This window comes from Emydura macquarii, unplaced genomic scaffold, assembly GCF_026122565.2.
Source record: "Emydura macquarii macquarii isolate MOO-44397 ecotype Brisbane River unplaced genomic scaffold, CSIRO-AGI_Emac_v2 contig_2365, whole genome shotgun sequence".
Taxonomy (NCBI): Eukaryota; Metazoa; Chordata; order Testudines; family Chelidae; genus Emydura; species Emydura macquarii.
Genome location: NW_027132502.1, coordinates 2,255,369 through 2,265,009, shown reverse-complemented (window position 1 = coordinate 2,265,009; position 9,641 = coordinate 2,255,369). Strand labels below are relative to the sequence as shown.

General features: G+C 55.1%; 1 pseudogene; it reads right to left on the bottom strand.

Annotated features, from left to right (window-relative positions):
- Positions 1–2,727: 2,727 nt before the first annotated feature.
- Positions 2,728–6,945, bottom strand: LOC137161664 (cytoskeleton-associated protein 5 pseudogene; annotated as a pseudogene).
- Positions 6,946–9,641: the final 2,696 nt, after the last annotated feature.

Sequence of the window (9,641 nt, the reverse complement as noted above, 5' to 3'; positions counted from 1 at the left end):
TGCCTTCACTGACCGCTGATCCAGACATCTGACCTTGCCTGACTTTGCCGCTGCCAGTGTAGACATATCCATGGTGCTCCAAGGCTTCTGTGATGGTAAAGGGATGTATTCACGTTGCACAGAACCGCGGTTCCCAGCCGTCTCGAGTGTGCGGACCCCTTTTCAACCTCCAGACATTTCGCGGACCACCACATGCTGCTACTTGTATTTGAAATTGGACATTGCCTTGGTGAGGATGTTACTCTTTTTGTTTTCCGCAGAGCCCCTGTAGTGGCCTTGCGGATCGCCAAGGGTCCATGGACCACAGGTTGGGAACCGCTGCCACAGAACAATTTGGCATTCTATGGTTCTCCGTAGCAACCCCACTGCTTTTAGTTGGACAAGTGTTAAATGGGCTTGAAATTCTGTGTCTTATTGAGTCTCCCTAGGAGAAAACACATAGACTGGTACAAACTGCCTTCCCTCATGCAGCCCCAGTTATGATCCTTGACTCAGGTGTGTTCATGGCCAGACAATTGCAAAAAATGGAGAAATGTATAAAAGTCGGGGTCTGTCCGCAGGCAATTTACCAACAGAAACCAGGGCTAAATGAGCCCCATAAATTGTTTGCAGTTTCTGGCAGGATCTGCTCTGCTCACTAAGGAGCTGAGTACTCTGACTCTGAGCCAGCAATCCACGTAAGCATATGCTTAACTTTAAGCACAGGCATAGTCTTATTCAAGCTAATGGGCAGCAAGTTAAACATAGGTTTAAGTGTGTTGCTGGATTGGGGCCATAGTTCTCCGCACCTCACAAGGTCCATCCCTTTTGTAAGCAAAAAACTGTGGCTATAAATAAATATCTGTACTGTGGTACAAAAGCAAGGCACAGACGCTGAAATATATCAGGCCCTCAGTTACTACAGTGATGGGTGCAGCAGGGAAAGAAAGAAAGAAAGAAAGGCGGAAAGAAAGGAGGAAGGAAAGAAAGAAAGAGCATGTGTCAATGGTAAAGAATCATAGAAAGCAACTTTCTGCTGACACTGAACAAGGAACTTTCTCAGAATAAGTGAAGCAGCATGAAAGCCCCTCTCTACTTCACTGATGAGCTTGTCCTGAGCCTTCTCCATCTGTGTTCATTCACACCTCACTCCTTGCTGCTGATTTAAATCAACAGTGCACATGTCCGCATGGGAAGACGGGTGGATGGCACTGGGCCGGAACTTGGGAGATCTGGTGTCAGTTCCTGACTCTGCCACAGACTAACTTAGGCGTTTAATCCCTTTGAGCTTCAGCTCCTCCCCTGTCAAGAGAGCAATAAGTATCCCTCCTTTGTCTTCTCTATCTAGACTGTAAGCTCTTTGGGACAGGGACTTCCTCTTAGAGGGTCAGGACTGCACCTAGCACAATGAGACCCTGATGTAGGTTGGGGCCTCCAGGCCCTACTGCAATATAAATCACACAAGGCAAACAATAAAAAAGAGCTGGTAGTTTATCCTGCTGCTTAGGATCTCTGGTGGCAACCTTGGTAAGGAGCCAAGGGATTGAGTGGGCAATAGAGACTGAACTGCCAGTCATGGCCCGTTGTGGTCCCTCCAGGACAGGGTGGGGGAAATGTTGAGTGGATGGAAGAGACTTTGGTCTACAAAGTAGTCAGGTGGGCACCGGCCACCTGCCTGAGATCTCCAGGATGATAGACATACGGGACTGCAGCAGTGGCCCATCTCATCCAGTGTCAACAGGGGGGAAGGACTGTTATTCACTGGACCATCAAATGGAGCTGTCAGCACAGTTTGTTTGCAGGGCCCCGCTGGTACATTTCCAGTTCTGCTTTGGGGTGTTTGTTGCCTTTTGACCAAAGCAGGGAACGTTTTTAAGGGCCCCTTTCTTCTGCAGACACGTCGGGCTGGCTGCTCCGGCATGTGAGGGGGAGGGGCACAGCTGGGGCATCGGAGCTGGCGGCACGTCCATGGTCAAGGAGCTAATTGGCACAGGGTCCAGGCAGCCTCTGATGAGGCTGATTTATGAAGCCCTGTCCAGCCCTGAATCTCTCCCCACACAACCCACTGACAAGGGTGTGGGGGTATGAAATTCTGCAAGGCCATGTAAATCAGGGCAGCATTTTGCCTGGAACCCTCTTGAGAGCTTCTCAAGAGACTAGAAATCAGCGACCAGTCCCAGGGGCTTCAGAGCACCCTCCAAAGCCCACCCCTGGAATGCAGCTATGGAACAGCCTAGCCTATAGGGGAAGTTCCTGTCAGTTATGGGCTGGTCTGTCTCTCCCGGGACGTCCCTGGTTTTAATAGGTCATCCTCCACTCATCTCTGGGCTGGTGCTAACTGCTCCTGCCATTTGCCATCATGAAAAACGAAGCAAGAAATTGGCAAGTCAGAGCATCTATTAGAATCTGCTCACGTTGGAGGGAGGTGTGGTGGGGGAACCCTGGTGTCCTGAGAACAGCACCCCTTCCCCTGTTCCTTACTGATGTGCCCCCCAGCTCTCCTGCTGACTATTCCATGCCTAGCTCCCCACTTAAATCCATGCTTAACTGAAGGCCTAAATGAGCTCACTCCAAACCGGGAAGATTTCCGGTTGAGTCAGTGGAAGCTGCCCCTGGCCCGTAAGCTGTTTCACTGGCGACTACGCTAGATTTGTCTGTTTATTGTGCATTCACATCATGCGTGGTTGCTGATGGGGAAGAGGAAGAGAAGGGCTGGCTGGTTCCGAAGCCGGTAGCCAGGTTCGGGTGCTATTTCTGCCCTGGGATCTTCACGTACCGGGGCAGCTTGCTGCCGTGCCTGTCTGGGGAGACCAGGGCCAGGGGCCCTTCAGGCTTTGAAGGTTGCCTGGGGAGGGGGAGTTGGCTACAAGATTTCGTGCCGCCACATCGCCGCCTCATCAATTTCAGCCCGTGCAGGCAGAGAGACGGCCCCACCTCCTCTCCGTTTGAGTTCCCGACCGGGGAGGATGCTGTCCTACTGGGGGCCTGTGCCTGAAGGGGCCTCCCCGTGGAAGGGGGAAGGTGCTGTTTGCCTGCTCGCTCCATGCCCATCACGGCCAGGCCATGCTTTACGTAGCTGCGGAAGAGGAGGGAGCAGTTTTCCAGGAAGGGCTCCAAGTCTGCATCGGGGCATTTCTGCTTGTATTCGTACAGCTCCTCCAGGCCCTCCCTCGCATTCTCCTTGGAGCCGATCTTCTTGAAGATGGCCGCTAACAGGTCATTGACTTTGCCCTTTGCCGCCTTGTTGGCCGCACAAGAGACCCCCTGACCCGCGTCTGCATCGGGCTCGCTGGCTCCCTGCATGGGGCCGAGCCTCGTGGCCCGGCACAGGTGAGCCTCCAGCTCTGACTCCCCCTTCTCCTCTATCAAGGTGAGGTGCTTCAGAATGCCCGGCCCCGCCAGCCTTCTCAGTGTGTGCAGCAGCGTCTGCAGGGCTCGCAGGGGGAACTGGCTGGCGCACTGCTTCAGCTTCTCTTGCGGGAGCGCCTTCATGAAGAGGTGGATGTCCAGGAGGATCTGGTCCAGGTTGAGGGTGCCGATCGTTCGAGGGAGAAGCTGCGTGATTCTCCACAGACACTTGGCCACCAGCTCGGGGAACTTGGGTGGGCTGGCTGCGGCCGTCAGGCTATCCTGGAGCAGGGCAAGCAAGGCACTGAAGGTTCTGGTTTGGTCAGACTGCTCCAGCACCTTTTTCATTAGGAGATTGATGGACTGGACCACCTCTTGGCCTTCCTCCAGGTCCTCCACCTGGGAATCCAGCATCAAGGTGATGAGGCTGTGGAGCAAGTCCTTCAGCACCCCTGTGGAGGCCTCCCGGGCCAGGCTCTCCGTCTGGAACAGCAGCATCATGTTGTGGATGATGCAGCCGTACAGCTGAATGACTTGGTCCTTCCCCGGTTTCTCCTCCCACACCTGCAGCCGGTGGATGTACCGGAGCTGCCGCAAGATGGCGATGAGGAACTGGTTGATGTGGCCCGACATGGCTTCGGCCTTGTCCTCCTGCTTCAGGATCTCGTCGATCTGCGCCAGAGCCTGGATGATGGTGTCGCTGTCGCCGCTGGCTACGTGGTGGATGATGAAGTTGATGATGGAGGCGACGTTGCTGGGCATGCCGGGAGGACACAGGGAGGCAGCCTGGGGCTGGCGTTCAGGGGTCTCACTTGGCTGAGTGATGCCCTCAGTCCCGGGACTCTTGCTCCGGACGGAGCCTTGCACGTCCTCAGCCCCTTCTGCATCCAGCTGAAATGCCTGGGGAGCCGCCTGCCCCGTCTCCATGTCTGTCCCTGTGCTGTGGGCATGACTGGGTTTGGAGGCCATGCCCTCCGCTGCTCCTGTGATGCCAGTCGCACTTGCCCTCAGAGCATGCGGCGGTCTCTCCGTGGCCTGTTTTGCCAGAGAAGCAGCTGACCGGTCGGCTGCGGCCTGCTGCATGCTCTCTTCTAGCATCCTCGTGTGTTTCTCTGAGAGGTTCCCGATCACCTTGAACACCCCTTCCCCATGCCTGCTGTGAGCAGCCGCCATGACGTTTAAGGCGGCCCTGCGGACGGCCTCGTTCCGGTCGCCGATGAAGGCAGATATCGCCTTGAAGGCTTTTCCAGGGCTGGGCTGGCACACTTCCATGCCGTAAGCTTTGACCAGATATCCCAGCTCAGCCAGGCATCCGGCCTGCTGCTTGGCGTTTTTGGACCTGGCCCCTTCCATGATGAAGCTGAACATCTTCCCGGCTGGATAGACCAGGCACACCCTCTTCAGAACAGCGTGCACCTCCCTGAGGAAAACCTCTTTCGTCTCCCCCAGCTTCAGGACCAGGTAGGGGAGAAAGGAGGCTGCCTCGTTCTCCGTCAGCTGGTATTTTTCCCGACTCAGCAAAGCGAGCAGCCGCTTGAGATACTCCAGGCTCTTCGTCAGAACCCACGTGTTGTTGTCGAAGAATCTCAGGGTTAGCCACTTCAGGATCAGGTCCAGGCAGCTGATGACGCCGTCCTTCTCCCTCTCCAAGTGCTTGACCAGGATGGCCAGCGCTTTGATGTGGTGCTGGAAGGTGGCGTGAAACATCTCCTCCTGCAGCCAGTTGGCCACGCAGCTGCACATCTGAGCCTTCAGCTGCTCCGTGTACCTGTTGCTGGGGGAAGTGAAGTTCCACCGGAGCACCTTGCGACCTCTCTCGTCCTGCGCGCGCTGCTCTTTCCCCTTGGGGTCGATGATAAAAATGGGACCTAGCTTGTCGCCCCCCTCCATCCGGCTGGCCTTGATTTGTGCCTTCCCCTCTGGCACGCTTTCGACTTCCCGGGCAGCCGCTCCTGATGGGGCTTCTTTGGGTCCAGGCTTCTGCTTCAGGGTACTGTTGGAGACCGAGTCTCTGGCAGCTGCTTGGGAAGAAGAGGCTGATGCCAAGTGGGAGGTGGCTGAGACGGAGGCGAAAGCTGGGATGGCTGTGATCCTGGGCAGCCTGGAAAGCAACTTAGCAGGAACGGTGGATTTGGCCAGAGGGTTGGCTTGGGCTGGCTCCAGCATGGCCACGACGGCGTCCTTGGCGGGCGGTTTCAGTTGGCTGGCGGCTTTGGCCATCTCCTCAAGGCCGAGGTGCATCACGAAGAAGGGCAGGGCTTCCTGGGCCGCCTTCCGCACCTCGCCGTTGCCATCTCCCAGGCAGGCGTAGAGGTGAGGCACACCCAGCAGCAGGTCGGAGGGGGCGGAACGGAGAGCAGGCAGCTTCTCGGTCAGCCAGCCCAGGAGCTCTTGCCTTCGGAAAGAGTTTTCCTCTCTCAGCTCCTCGGGAGAGTCCTCCCCCTCCAGCCAGTCCTTGGTACCGATCTGCTCGGCCCAGGCGTTGATGGCCACGAGGCCTGCGGCTCGCACGTCGCTCTTGCTGTCCCGGAAGAGGGCAATCAGGGGAAGGCCCAGCTCCTTCACGTGCTGCTTGATGCTGGGGCCCATGGTGAGGGCCAGTTGCTGGAGGATGTTCAGGGTCTCTTGCACCACAACTGTATTGGGGTCCTGGAGACAATCCCTCAGGGCAACCGGGAGGTCCCCGAGGTTCGGCTGGATGAGCCTGGCCTCGCGGAGGATGCTTGCCACTTCCTCCAGGCCTTCCTTCTGGACCCTCCCGCTCTTGTCCCGTATCTTCGACACCAGCCCGGAGGTGACCCTGTCGCTGATATCCACAGCCTCGGTCCTGCCACTGTCCCGTGCGTCCCCTCCTTTCCCCTCGTCCCCGCTGCCCCGGCCATGCTTGGAGCTGCCCCGGGTGGGAGCAGGTGGGCTCTGCCCTTTCATCTTCTCCAGCTCGGCATCTATCTGTGAGAGAAGGGGCGGCGTCTCGCCCTCGAAGAACGCTCTCAGAGGGGCTCCCACGTACAAAGAAACGATCCCCACCAGGGCGAAGGCGGAGGCCCGTACCTCCGGGTGAACTGCAGTCAGGGCAGCGTTTATGGTGCTGACCAAGGACTTCACCTCCATCCCAGTGAAGCCAAACTCTGTAATGGCATTCGCCAGCCAGTTCAGGGTTTCCGCCTGGGTCCTGGGGTGGCTCTGTGAGAAAGCCAAGGAAGTGACCTTTTCGGCCGTCCACGGCAGCAAACACGCCTCTGCTATCGCTGTCAGGGCTCCTTTTGCATCGCTGCTGCAGATCACGTCGCCCACATGCCCCACCAGGCCGGCCAAGACTACCTGAGCGGACGTTCTCGAAAAGTTTCCCTTCTGGGCAATCAGGGTGAGGACGTGAAGCTTTTTCTGCATCACCGGGTGTTTGGTTTCCTCCCATCCATGATCTTTCTCCAGCAGCCTCACCAGGGCCTGGCACGGCATTTTGCTTTTCTCCATTTCTTCCACAGCCTTCTGCAATGCCTCCATGCCGGCAAACCTCTCCTTCCAGTTGCTGCTGGCCAGCTGCTGGATGCATGAGGCCGGAAGGACAGCTGCCACCTTTTCCTCACATGATTCTTCTGAGAGCTCAGGTTCAAACATGTTGCTTAGTGCTGACCTTGGTTTGCCTTGGGATCCAGAACCGTCTGCACCATTGGTTCTTAAGTGGGTGACCAGGCTGGGTGGCAAGAGCTGCAGAGGGTCCTTTCGATGTCCTTGCCCCCTGCAGCCTCTGGAGGAGCTGCTGATGTTCTTGCAGCCGTGTTCGATTCCTGATGACCATCTGCTGCTCCTGCTTGTGAGATCTGATGAGGTCACTGCCTTGGGTCTGACGGCTGCCGGTCATTGTGAAGTCATCCGCCCATGTGTAGTCCAGAGAAGAGAAGGCAAAGAGAGCAGCGGCTGTCCGGAAGAGGATGGCGATCGACCGTTCTCCACGTGCGCTTGAGAGTAGCTTAGTTTGCAGCGAGGGAGGTTTAGGTTAGAAATTAGGGGTAATGAAGTACTGGAACTGGTGACCTAGGGAGGCTGTGGAATCCCCCCAGAGAGGGCTGACCCGGGAGAAAAGCAGAGCTCTGCTACTTCCTTGACCAGGGAAGCTGGGTTCTAGCTGAGATCCTAGGACAGCTCGCTGTCTGGGCAAACCATTTGGATGGAAGGGGACACTAGGTCCAGGGAAACTGACAGAAAGGGACTAGCTGCCCATAAACAAGCACGAAGCAGATGAGCGAAGGTCCTCCTGACATACCTGCAGATGAGCCGGGTTCTGGAGTTCACGGTTTTTCCTTTTTGTTGTGGAAGCGGTAGGGTTTTAGCAGGGCCCCATAGCCTTCCCGCTAAGGCACAACCCCAAACATGCAAGGGACAATGCACCCGGAATGGGGTGAGTTGTGCCCGGACAAGCCACAAGCGAGCACCACTCAGACTACCCAGGTACGCCATCACTGGAGGTTTTTAAGAACAAGTTGGACCAACACCTGTCAGGGATGGTTTAGGTTCAGTTGGTCCTGCCTCAGTGCGAGGGGATGGACTAGATGACGTCTTGAGGTCTCTTCCGGCCCGACATTTCTACGTTTCTATGATTCTATCGGACGTGCGCAGTCAAAGTAAGCCAGAGAAGAGAAAGCGACCGATCAGCCCTTGCAAGACTTTCTCAGGCTAATAGAGGGCACTTGCACGCAGCAATGGAGAGCTGCTGGGGTGCTTGCCAAGATGGAAAAATGATTTAAAAAATGTGTGGGACTTAAAAGGTGTGTGAGGGGGGAGGGGCTTTCAATCTCCATGACCCGTAGGCAGCAGAGTTCACAATTATGACCAGAGCAGTCCGTGAGAGGCATTGTGGGACAGCAGCTGGAGGACTGTTAAGGTCGACGTAGGTAACCCATTTTCTGCATCCATGCTGTGTTGACTTCAACACATGGACCATGGCTCAATATCGCTACGTTGGCATAACAGGAAGCTTACACTGGTGGGAGACAAATCTGAGTGTAGACACAGGTGGATGCAAGGCGGCTTATGTCAACCTAACTTTGCAATGCAGACCAGGCCATAGTGAATCAGAGGCAGAAGTAAAATGCGGGAATTCCTGGCTCTCTGTTTTGTGCTTAGTCCGCTAGACAACGCTGCCTTGGGGTTGGGAAGGAATTTCTCTCCAAGGCATAGTTTTTTGCAGAGACCTTGTGGGATTGTCACCTTCCCCTGTAGCACTAAGCTGGGATCACCCACTAGGATCAGGTACAAAGGGGAAGGCCAATGCCACCTTTTCCTGTGTTTCTATGATTATGTAATTGCAACTAAAGCAGTACTAGTGGTGCAATTTCAAAGTGAGGTGCCAACCTGCCTTTGCCCGAATAGGATTGTTTATATACGTTGCCATGGAAGGAAAGCGGCAGTGGGTAGAGAACGCAGAACTGAAAGGAATTAGAAAGGGCAATCAAGCCCTTTCGATTGCCCCCTTGTCTAAAGAAAACAGACAGGCTTCAGGGAGGGAGTCTGTGATGGTCAATTCGAAAGCAGCAGCAAATGGACAAAAAACATCTGTGTTCAAACTGGAGAAAGAAGGGAAAGCAATCATTGCCAATTAACAATAACGATTAAATCTTCCTCTGTTGTTCTAGAGGAACAATACATTGCACTCACATACCTCTATTCATCTGAAGATCCCATCTTCATAATGTTGTCTCCGGGACCCCAGGCCTACAGAGAATGTTTGTCGGCCTTGAGTCTGAGACAGACGATGGAACAATCCAGCTTGAAACCAGGTTTGATGACGGCACAGCACCTAGGTTTTTATCTTTTGTTCCGGATGGGATTTCATTGTCTGCTCGTAACTCATAGATTCAGAGATGCTCTGCTTTCAATTCTGTGTGTTTTATGAGTCCTGAATTTCATCTCCCTTAGGCCAAAGTTACACACCCTGCTGTCCCGGCAGTGACTGCAGGGGAACCAGACCCATGGTGTTACGAATCCCATGCGCAGCAAGCCAGCATTTAAAAGCCATATTCCATTTTTACTAAGCACTTACTGAGCTAGTCACCCTTCCCGTTACCTTTGGTGTTAACGAAGTGAGGAGAACTTCCTGATCTGGCCCAGAGTATTCCTGCTGATACCCAAACGCAGTTGGGTAGTAACTAGGATCTGTGCCCATGTGTCGCACTCGGTGAATCTGGTGCACATGTCGTCCCACTGTCCATCAGCCCTGGGTCCTCTCTGCAGCCACACAATAGACACGGCACGAGCAGCACAGATTTCCCCCCTCTGTCTCTCTGCACCCCCAAAAGCCCCCTACTGCCCTGGAG